Genomic DNA, 12,047 nt, shown 5'->3' on the forward strand with positions numbered 1-12,047 from the left:
CTAAGGCTCTAATACATATTGAAAGAATAGAGATAGTTACAAATACTAAGCAATACCAAAAATAATTAAGAGCAAAATTTTTAAGAGTAATATTCAAACATACAGTAAAATGGTTTTGGTATAGAAAATATGTTTTCAATATGAAAAAATAACTCACCCTGTCATATGCACATAGTACCCTAGAAACTATACTGGTAGTGTGGAGTTGCTGGAGATGTGGCATCCTTCAAAAAGTACTTACTGCACTTCATCTGAGAGGATGGTACTCTCTACAGTACCATCCTAGTGGCCATCAGCAACACCTCATGACAGCAAGAAGCAGTGACAGAAAATTAGCTGAAGAATGATACAAGCCAGATCCATGGTTTTCTAGAAACAGTCTGACTGGACTTTTTAAGTGCTTCTGGTCACTTGGACAAAATAAGGATAGAGAATAATGTGAAAAGAAGAGGGTGAAATTTCCCATATGGGGAATGGGCCCTTGAACAGATATAAATTTAATAGGGAGAGTTCAAAGAGGTATAATCCTTCTTGAAACCTGAGTATAGTGGAACAAAACAGTTCATAACAGTCCATAATATTACATTGAAGTGGAATCAGGTCATTTGCTTTGTTTTGCTTTTCTTTGATTTTTATGTATTTGCTTTGATTTTACATATGTTCTGAGTGTATTTAAAAGTAATTGTTACTAAGTAGAGCTATAATTAGATCTTCACCTTCTAATGCAGTTCAGAAGGCAGAAATTAAACGCATAAAATCCAGATACAAAAGGCAAGCTCAAAGAAGATAAAGTGATTTACAAGGGTTAGAAGCAATAGTAGGAACAGATACATCAGCAGATGCCAACTAAATGAGAGCAAGTTTGAAACAGTAAAAGGATAATAAATTTTAAAGTTAAAAGGATTAGTGGAGCAATGGATAAACATTTACTCCATATAATGTATTTCAAATATGATAGTATTGAACTTATATGTGCTAAATGTCCCTGCATCACTGTTTTAAAATAGGGAAATATAAAGAGAAATTAGTATAAGTGAAAATTACATGGGGAAATTTTAACATCATACCCTTTTATTATAGTAGCCCTATATAATTAAAGATATAGAGGTAAATGATGTTATTGTTAAGATGTAATAATATATATCAAACCTGGTTTGTAAATAAGCCATGTTTCTAAGTTTTAATGTTTTTTTATCAAACATATTACACACCAGACCACAGGAAAATTTTTCTACTACTTTGATAAGTTATACATTGTGAGGACATTTCCTGAAAACAAAATAAAGCAGTAAGACTTATTAACTCTTAGAGAATTTCTAGAATAGGGATATTTTTGGTAAATATTAATACATGTAACTCATTTTGGACACTAGATCAAAAAAGGTTTTAAACTTAAAAATACATAATATGTATATAAATTTACTAACTGCCTTAATGTTAAATTATAATGATTACGTTTAATACTTTTGTTTTACGTTTTTGCCTTTATTAAACAGAGTTCAGTGTCTATCTTAAATTATTTTCCAATGCTTGTTTTCTGGCATATCTAATCTTAATGGTTCCTTAAAATTAAACATATTATTAGGAGTGTTTTATACCTGTTTTACATATGTCTCTGTATACATTTATATATTTATTCACTAAACTGGTACATGCCCATTTTCATCAGGTGCTACACTAACTATTCTGTTAAAGAGATGAATAAATATGGTCTAAACCAAGAGATGCAGAATGGAATCCACCACAGCAATGTCATCCTAAAAATATTATCATAGGAGTACATCCACTGTCTTGAAGAGTTTAGGAGGTTATCAAACAAAATTGTGAACACAGTGTTGGGAAGGTGAGGAAAATGTTAACAAAGAGAAAATTCAAAGATTAAGTGTTACAAAGCAAGGAGGAGTCATGTAGCTTTGGAAAAGGAGTTAGAGAATTTTATGTCAGAAAACAGTGATGTTAGGTACTATGACTCTAATATCACACTCAAGCCTGAAGGGACTATAAGAGAACAGAAGTAAAGGATTTATAAACTATTATTTATGGAACAAGAATTGAGTGAGGCTTCACTTATTCAATAATAAACACAGACTCTTCTGCAGTATTGGCCACAATTTTAATCATTAATTTATTGTCTTCATATTTCCAAAATAATTTCAACTACTGCATAATTAGTAGGTGTACAAGTGAATAAAATAGCATAATTACAGAAAAAAATCAATTCTAAATAAAATATTAATATAGCATGTCACAAAACAAAGCTTGTCATACAAAAAATACAAAAAAACCCTTTTTTATTACTTACTAGTTATGAATCACTTAACTAAGCCTAAATTACCATGTCAGGAAAATGTCTTTCTTTGTTTCATAATGATTATTTAATATCACTTTTGCCAAGTGACTGTTCCCTCCCATTATTAATCAACAAAACAAATAGTTCAAATAAGAGCCATTTATTTATTTATTTATTTAGGGTAATTGGTACTTAACCCAGGGCATTATGCACGTTAAGCACACTGTATACCATGGGCTACATGCACAGGCCAGAATATTTGTTATTGCTTGTTATTGTTTTTATATGAGGTGTCCCCTAAAAGCTCTTGTGTTAATGCAGGAATATTCATAGGTGAAACGACTAGATCATGAGGATTGTAAACTAATCACTCCATCTTAGTTTGAATGCACTAAGTAGGTAACTAAATAGGTAACCATAGGCAGGCTGAGACAGGCAGGCCACTAGAAGCATTCCCTGGAAGTTTTCTCTTTCCTAAGGTCCTTTTCCTTTGCTCATTCTACTTCCTGGCTATGAAAAGGACAATGCTCTTTCCTCATGATGTTCTGCCTTATCTTGGCCCCAGGGCACTAGAGTCTGCTGACTATTGACTGAACCTCTGAAATTGTGAGCCAAAGTAAATTTTTCTTCCAAATTGTTATTGTTGGGTATTTTGGTGACAGTGATGAAAAGCTATGGTATTGTTCCTGAGACAATTAACCCAAGAATTCACCACTCTGTACATTCATTTCCTGTCAGATGCAGGGTAGCATCTGAGCAAATTCTGCTCCCATTTAAAAGCTGTGGATAGTAGCAGTTTCTTCAGGGAACAAGCCTCTACATCTTGAGAAGACAGAGGACCACAGTTCAGGAAAAGCTTTTGTTCTTACCAAAATATTACACATAAGGAATCCAATGATATCATCATATGCAAAACAATGTACCTATTTAAATTCTAACTTCACAGTGCTCATGAACATCAGCTTGTATTCCAAAGTACCAGCATTATTGGAATGTAAACTATATCAATGTGCTTTTTATAATCAATGTTTCTCAATAAGTACTTAGCTTATTTTTAATTACCAAAATAGTGCATGTATTTGGGGGAGACACTGTGATATTTTGACATATATAATGAAGAGATATATCAGAATAAATTTTCATCGTCTAAATATCTTGTATCTTCTAATACGATAGTAAAGAAACAAAATAAAGGCAATCCTTTTCTGTTTCTTACTCAGAGCAGCTCTGCTTTGCAATTAGTAGTACGTGCAGTATACCAAAATTGCTTTGCCAGACAACTAACCACCCCCTGCTTTTCATTTTGGAAGGTACACATGCCAGATGTGGTTCAACTTTGTCTATGCACATGGCACTGAAAATTGCAAACATACCCAAAAGAAAACACTGAGGCCCCACGCACCATGACATTCTTAAGAATATGGTTATTTATTCTCTCTCCTTTCCTTAATATTGTTCTCAAGTGTTTTAAAGACCGAAAGTTCTAAAATTTCCCAAAGTCTTTAGGATTAGTTTAGGTTATCTAGTAAGGAATGACCACATAAGATGTAGATTTTATATGGTGGGTGATGTATCATGTAGGGGCCAAAGTACCTACCTCTCAGAGGAACAGATACATTTTTCCCTAGGATTTAGACAATGTGCTGTGTATTGATTGACCAATAATGCAGCCCAAAAGTCTCACTCTCAAGGAGAGGGCAGGGAAAAGGAAGTGTAGGAGAGGTGGAGGGACAGGGAGCAGGCCAGGGTATGGGAGAGAAGTTGCACATGCCAATCAAATATTATTAGATTTGTCTACATTGTAATTGTTAAAGCTGTGTTCATGACCAGTTAAATATAAAAATATCTTTTTCCATACTCCATGCCTTCAGGTTTATAGTTTGTTGCTGTTACACTGTCAAATTTTCACTTAGTATTAAGATGTTATTAGCAATAAATTCAGAAATTGTAAGGAATCAAATAAAATGTAAAAGGAGAAAACATTTAAAGCAAGATCTTCATTGAGTCAGGTGGGAACAGCTTTATCTCTGGATATGTGTGGCCAGTATCCACTGGCTTGTGACATTTGTGTGTAACTCGGCTTAACATTTCCTAAAAACTTGATCCCATCAGAAATCTTGGGGTGGGGAAAACTTAATTGTCCCCAGAAGGTCTGGGTATCTTTCACCTGCACATAATGCTGCCATGATTTTCTTTTAAAACGGCAAGAGGGAGAGGAAAAGAAAATCAGCCAGAAGTATTTGTCGGCAAGATTCTCTAATGCCCGTTTCAAAAGTCACAGATTACAGTTTAAAATGGAAGTCCCTTTTTGAACAAAGAAGAAAAGGTGATGAGAAAATACAGTTCGCCATCATTGATGTACAAAGGCAGCTCCGACTGCATCTGTCCTGTAGCTCCCCCACATGCACTACTTGGATATTGCCTACATCTCTAGAAGCAACCGGGAGAGGAGCTTCAGCTACAGCTTTCCTGCTGCTTCTGAGGCCCCAGCTTGATGAGCATTGCATCCAACCTCTGCATTTCTCATTTAGCATCTTTTATAGATTGCTTGTCAGGTGGTTTCAGTGTGGGTTTTCCTGGCTCATCCTAGAAACATGAAAAAGTCATGCAAGTTACAATTTAAGGAAAAGAAATTAAGTCAAATGACCACTGATTGTTCTTTCTCTATGCCAGTAAGAGAGTAAGAGCATCCAAGTGTTGATTGGGAATCCAAAGAATTTCTCTTTCATTGTTCTTTATCTTTGCCAGTAACAAAGTTAGTGACTTCAACTTTAGTCTGATTTCTCTCTCTCACTCCTTCTCTCTTCCTCTCTCCCTCTCTCACTTTGCCCCACTCCCTTCCCACAACCCCCTTTAGCACAGACCACTTACATAGTTTTACTGTATTAGTTATCAGTATGATCTGCCTTCTTTCGGTCCTCATCCTTTAGTAAACAAGGAATGAAATTAGCAGAAAAAAGCAGACTTCTTATAAAGCATTTTCAAAGTGACAATATAAAGAACATACAACTGACTTTTGCAAATAGAATAATTTCTGATCAGTTACTGCTCATAATAGTGATGTTATATTTTGTATTTTGTTTTTCCCTAGTTATCAATTTAATGACTTTCCAAACATAACGCCTTTCTGCTTGGGTGGCAAAATAATGCTACCTTGCTATTAGATTGCTTAGAGACATAGTGTACATCCACCAGCAGTCTGTGCTGGACACTGGCAATGAGGGTTTGAAAAACCTTTACATTTGTACAGATTTCTCCATCTTCCTTTTGTTTTTTTTTTCTTGTATGTCACTATTAATTCCTAAGCATATTTATCTACATTTGTTAATTGCAATTTACCATTTCATCTTTAAAGATGTATATTTATACTATAGTAATTTTAAAAGCGAGCAGTTATTTCATTGGGTTGTCACTCTTTCCAGAAATCAAACCTTCCCTGTCACATATAAATAGATTGCTTGATATACATGCAATATCCTGTCGGTGTCATGCACTCTTTTCTTTAATCTGAGTGACATGGCACATAATAAAATGCTCACTTCAATATATGTCTGTTGCATTTTGCTTAATTCTGGGCTTAGTTTAATATTAGTCATGAATATTTCTTGCAACTAGACATGAATTTGAATATCTATAAGGCACAGTTTATGCTCATACTAAAGCACAAGCTTCCACCTTATTTTTTATTGCTTACCCTGTTTGTCATGAATTAAGTCATCTCAAGAAAAGAACTGAAAGCAACAGGGACCAGAACTGTTATCTTTATCCACAAGTCAGGTAGAGTGTGAGTGGGTGAGATTCCACTGCTGGGTTTTCTTTTCCCTGAGCGTCAGAGCTGAGAGTTGGAGAGGTCTGCTCAGTAGGAGAAAAATAACAACAGATGAAACCATATTACATCTCTAGATTTCTTTGAGGCTAAAAAAGCCACAATACTCTCTCAAGCTCCCAATAATAGATACTATATTTTATGCTCCCTTTTTATCATGCAAAGGAATAATTTTATCATTTCTTCATATCATTTTTATCTTAAATATCTCCAATTTAAATCATTGAAAGAACACTCATTAAAATAGTATATGTGAATGCATATATGAATTTGCATGTAATTTAGGTATCTGTACACACACACATATAGTATATTTGTAAGTTTATAACAAATCTACAAATAAGTAATAATCTGAATATATTTTCCTCATATTTTGAAAGAATCTTAAAAACTTCTGAGCATTTGTTTGAGACACTTAAATATAATAAAGAATTTCCTCTAGAAATTCCCAATGTGGTTTTACTGTGTATCACATTTTAACAACAATAATATTGAATGAATACTCCTTACTTTATATATATGTATGTATATATATACATATATATATAATATCTACTATTTTAAATTGCTGTTCCCTGATACCATATGTAAAATGCATATTATTTTTGCCTGTGTACATGGCTGTGATAATCCTACTTAGAAATCTAAGTGGGAATAAACATAGTAAAAATTGTGATACAGGGATTTTCTATCCTATGGGCTTAAAAATTGTACAGGGAAAAACATGTTCCACAAGGATTTTGTAAGTATATTAAATATACCTATGCATATAAAAAGAAAAACTTAAATGTGTTATTCACCACACCCTGAAATTACAATAGATTTCTTTTGTCACTATATCTGATATCTGTGGGTGGGAATCTTACTTTTGGATAACCTTTTTCTCCTTGGATATTTTTCTGTTGTATATTTATTTCATATGAATATTTCCAGTGACATATTTATTTCTTGTGAATATGTGAAATATTTTACTTCATAGTTCATCTTTGAAACAAAATTTTCCATCATTTCTACAAAGAAATAAGAACACACATTATTTATATGATGGGCATATGGGGCTCCCAATGGATATAGACAATGGATAAAATGAACTACTGGATAAAACAGATTAGATGCCAAACTCAGTTAGTCCCTGCCTAATTCTATAAAAGTATGTCAGTTAGGGACTTTCTTGACCTAAGGAAAAAACAAATCTCGAAACAATATCCTAGCTGATTACTTATTCCAAATTGATTATGCTGCAGCCGCTCTATGGGAACCAAATACAGTCATGTAAACTTAGATCATTCTCTTGGCCAACTTGCATCAATAATTTGCCATTTTCAGGCATTATATTCAAGGACGCTAGTAACATAACAGATTAATTATAAAACAAGGCAAGGAAGCAGAAATTATTTTCTACTTAGACACACTTCTTTAAGAGTTTTACATTGTTCTTGTCAAGAGCTTCTGATATGCCTAAAGAGTTTCATGACATAATTGTTCTGAAAAATCCTGGGATCATCTATATGAGTTAGCTTAATATCACAAGTCTTATTAGATAATTATTCATGACACCTAATTATTCATGACATCTAATTGCTAGGAGACTTATCAGAATAAAAAAATCAAGTATTTTGGAGAAAATAGAAAACACACACCTACCCATCTGAGTAGTGAAGTCCTCATACAAGAAACCATTGGTCATGCATCTCTGAATTGGAATAGAATCTCTGTTCTCTGGGTAGATGCTATAATACTCAAATTAGATGATCCAAAGGGGATAAGAGAAGAGTTTAGAATAGGAAACAATACTTCACAAAATGAGGTTGGGTCAAGTAGTCTATGAGCACTAACATGTGTATGGAGTATAATATAGCAAGTTGTTTTCTGAAAAGCTGGGCACAGTCTAAGGTAAGTCTATTGTTCCCCAAAGGCCACTCGCAGTTACTGTTAACACACTCTTGTGCTTTCACCAGAGCCTTCGGAAGCTGTGACAGTGTCTGCAAATGTGATGCTCATGACAAGTCTGTCTGCTTCTACAGCATGTCAGGAAAGCTGAACACTATTAATAATACTAATGGAGAGATTATCTTTAGCTCTGATTTATTTTTCTCCTCTCAAAATAAAAATGGGAGGTTTGTTTTAACACCCTGCCCTTTTCATAAAGGTTGCAGGAAGCAATTGAGCCTCTCTGCAGAAGCCTTCCTTTTCAAGTTTTCCGCTTAATTAAAACACCACATTTAGATAGTTGGTCAAAAGTGAACTCTTCACTACTACATTTTAAAGATATAAAACATAATGGTAATAAAATTATCAGAAGTCCTTTGTCAGAAGAATAGAGTATTTGTTAGACCGTGAGGACAAGGGACAATTATATCATTTTAAAGCACCCATGCAAGAGCCAACACTGTGCCAGAATTTCCCTATTAGAGCTGTTGCTCCTGCAAGGGTACCTACCAGATAGGCTTTAGAGGAGCCAATTAGATAGGATTAATGTACACATTTCTGCAGGAAGATATGTAAGCAAAGTATTTAGAGATCATTTCAGAATAGAAAAAAAATAAAACTGTTAGGATAAAAACTATTGTATATGCTTTACCTTGATATGTCAATATGTACTTCTTCTAAGGGGACAGGTAGTGTTTTTAACATATTCTCTGTGTGACCAGAAAAAGATACCAAACTCAGGCCCTTTTAAAAATGAATGCCTAAAGTTTTCCATGCCAATTTTAATTAATTTGTAAAAATGGAAGAATTTTTTTTTTCTGTTTCAAGAAACAGAGCATTATGCAGAGTATGTACTTGAAGAATGTTATAATTCTTTGAACCAACTCCCTGGAAACTTATAATAGAGCTAATACTCCCCATTGCACATGAACCACTTTATGCTTTTTTTTTTCTCATTTATGATTTTTAAAGCTAAAAGTTAAATAAAATATTTTATAAGACAAAAGCAGAAAGGTAAAGTTGTTTTCCTTTATCTGAAATGGTGACTGAACCCTGGTGTTTGTCTTCAGCACGAGTTGGCATTCTGCTTGCCTTTCTCTTTTGTCATGGATTTCAGCTATAAAGTGTGTTCGACTTTAAAACTAAGCCTCACCATGTCATATGTTCAACCCTGCTCTATACAACCCCACACAACTTATCACATTCTGACAGCTAATATTTAAAAGAGAACACACACGTATTTTGAGGTTTGATAACTGCTATCAATCTCGATAATGGGTATCCAATCCAAAATTGTGACAGATATCTAGTGGATTGAGCATCTACCACGAGCAGCTAATGCTGAAGTAAATGAATCAGTGAGGCAGCTACTTCACACCTATAATTAAAAAGGAAACAAATAAATGCCACACAAATAATGGAAGCCCGAGTAGTCTACGTGCCACTAAATGCACAAAAAGGTGAAACTTACTGTTACAAATTTCCAATTTATCTTTCTTCTTCCTCTGATTTTTTTTTTTTTTAATGGACGATTGTGAGGTTTATTTCTCTGAAGAATTTTTTAACGATTAAAATTTCAGGATTTCCAGTTCAACATATCATTTTACTTTGTTTTCACAGAAGCTGCTATACCTTGTTTTCAGCAGAAAATACAGTGGACCCTGAAATAACATGGCTTTGATGCTTAGAAAAAATGCTCTCTTTTAACAGAGTAAATCAAGGTACATTGGCCTCCAAAAGCCAGATTGCAGCACACAGCATAATGGGTAATGCTATGTAAATTGCCATGCATGCAATTGGGATGTTATTATAGCAAGACCAAATGGTGGCCACTAATGACCTCACCATTTGATTTTGAGGTGCATTTTATTTTATTTTCCCTTTGCTTGAAAATATATCTATCAGAAAGGGTAGCCATACAACTGATGACACTGGGGAAAAGTGCATATTTCTCTACAGTCACTATTGTACTTTAAACCAACAAAATTTGAAGACAGTAGCTGAGTAGCCTTCAAATTGCTCTAGTGAAGATGATATATAGACCAGGACAATATAAATTCTGATTTTTCAATTTAAAGGTAAATTTCTCAATAAAATCCCCCCAAGGAAAATGCATTGCATAATATTCAGTTTGGCCTTTAAATTATTTAAAAACATAAAAAAGAAAAAGATTCGGACATAAATATGTTTGTTCTGGCCTTTGAGTGTCCATCCCACTTTTAGCAGTAAATTATTTGAGGATTGAAAGGACTGTATTGTACATTCTTAATAGCCATTTGTTCTGGGAAGTTGAGCTATTGAATATTGTAGCATCATTTTTGTACTTGAAATGAGTTTCACTACACAGCTGGTGCATTTTTGTTGAGGTGAAATAAAATGAAAATGTTTCACTATGAAGTCTTCCCATAACTCTACTTAGGATTTTAAAAATAAATCATAACAAGAGCTGCAAGAAAATATTTATTGTTCTTCCCAAGCAGTAGGAGAAATGCTTCTCTGGACCTGTCATTCAAAGTGAATCAAGATAGCACGGTTCAGACACTGCTAGAAGAATCACTAAGGCATTGATGAGAATAATATCTGGTTATTCCATTGTCATAAAAGGTCCCATTGGCTTGTAATTTACAAACAACTTGGAGCATTTAGAGCCAACTGATACAAGTAATGCAGAAATAAATTTTATTGTGCTGAATCTTCAGGTGATTCAAGACAATGTAAAATTATTTTTCCTATAAATTATATGATTTCTTAAATTACCAGATTGCCAAATGTACACTGAAGCTTCTCTCTACAAATAACTTTGTAATTTGTGTGCCTTACACAAAAATGTGTGTTCTTTAGACATAGATGTCAAAGAGTTTATATATATATAAGTATACACACACATACACACCTATGATTTCTTCATTTTAAGTATTCTTGATTTTATCTTAAAGAATTCAAATTGCTGATGAGGTCAACAAAATTCCCACTTAAAGTTTTCTTCTTGTTAAATTAGCATTACAGACAAATGCTACTTCAATTTTTATAATTGCAATCCATATGTAAATTTTATAGACAGAAGGAATGTCCTTTCCCATACTGACTTCCATGACTCGTGTATACCCACTCAGATTTACTTTATATCCCATTATTGGTTTAGTTCAAGACAAAATAAATTAAACAATGAATAGGCTACAGATATTTCCCCTGGGGTAAGGGCACTTGATTTTATTTTTCCCTCTTCCTACATAATATTGCAATAAGCGTTTTTTGAAACTTATGACAAGCAGTCTACGTTGCCTCTCTTTCTTTTATTTCAAAATGCAGCGTGTGCATAAGTAGTGTTGGACATGAAGACTTTTTCATTAAACATGTTTGCACATTAAAATTACTTGGGTAAAAATTTAAACACATTTTGGTTAACATAACCCATGTGTATTCCCACAGCACAGATAATCCCCCTGCACACATTCTCGGAGAGACTGTAACAAAGGAGCAGCAATACAAACCAGAGAACAATTCTGCTTGATTTTCCTGTGCAGTCATTTTATCAGGGACAAGGAATATTCCACAGTGGTGCTCAGATGAAGGCTGCATGCATTCCCCAGCATTGCATTGTGGAAGAAAATGAAAAACCTAATAGCATTTTGATGTATTCCAGTTAGGTTTTCCATTAAGAGAAAAAGGTGATATGTTCACACCATTTGTCAGAAAAAGAAGAAATGAAGAAAATGTTGACAATTTCATTACACTCTGGTTATGGGGTGATCTGAACTTACCTATTACAAGATAAAAAAAAACTATTCTAGATATTATTAGTTTCAAACATTATTGTTTATAGTTACTTTAACGTGTGCTACAACTATAGAGTTGATATAACTGCATAAGCTCAGATTTAAAAGGAGATATTTTATATCATTTACAACCTCACTCAAAAATTTGTATCCTTTTGAATGCCAAAGCATCACACCAAGTTGCACATTGCTGGACATTTCTCTGATAAATCCAGCTCTGAAAAGA

This window comes from Callospermophilus lateralis, chromosome 16 (assembly GCF_048772815.1).
Source record: "Callospermophilus lateralis isolate mCalLat2 chromosome 16, mCalLat2.hap1, whole genome shotgun sequence".
Classification (NCBI taxonomy): domain Eukaryota; kingdom Metazoa; phylum Chordata; class Mammalia; order Rodentia; family Sciuridae; genus Callospermophilus; species Callospermophilus lateralis.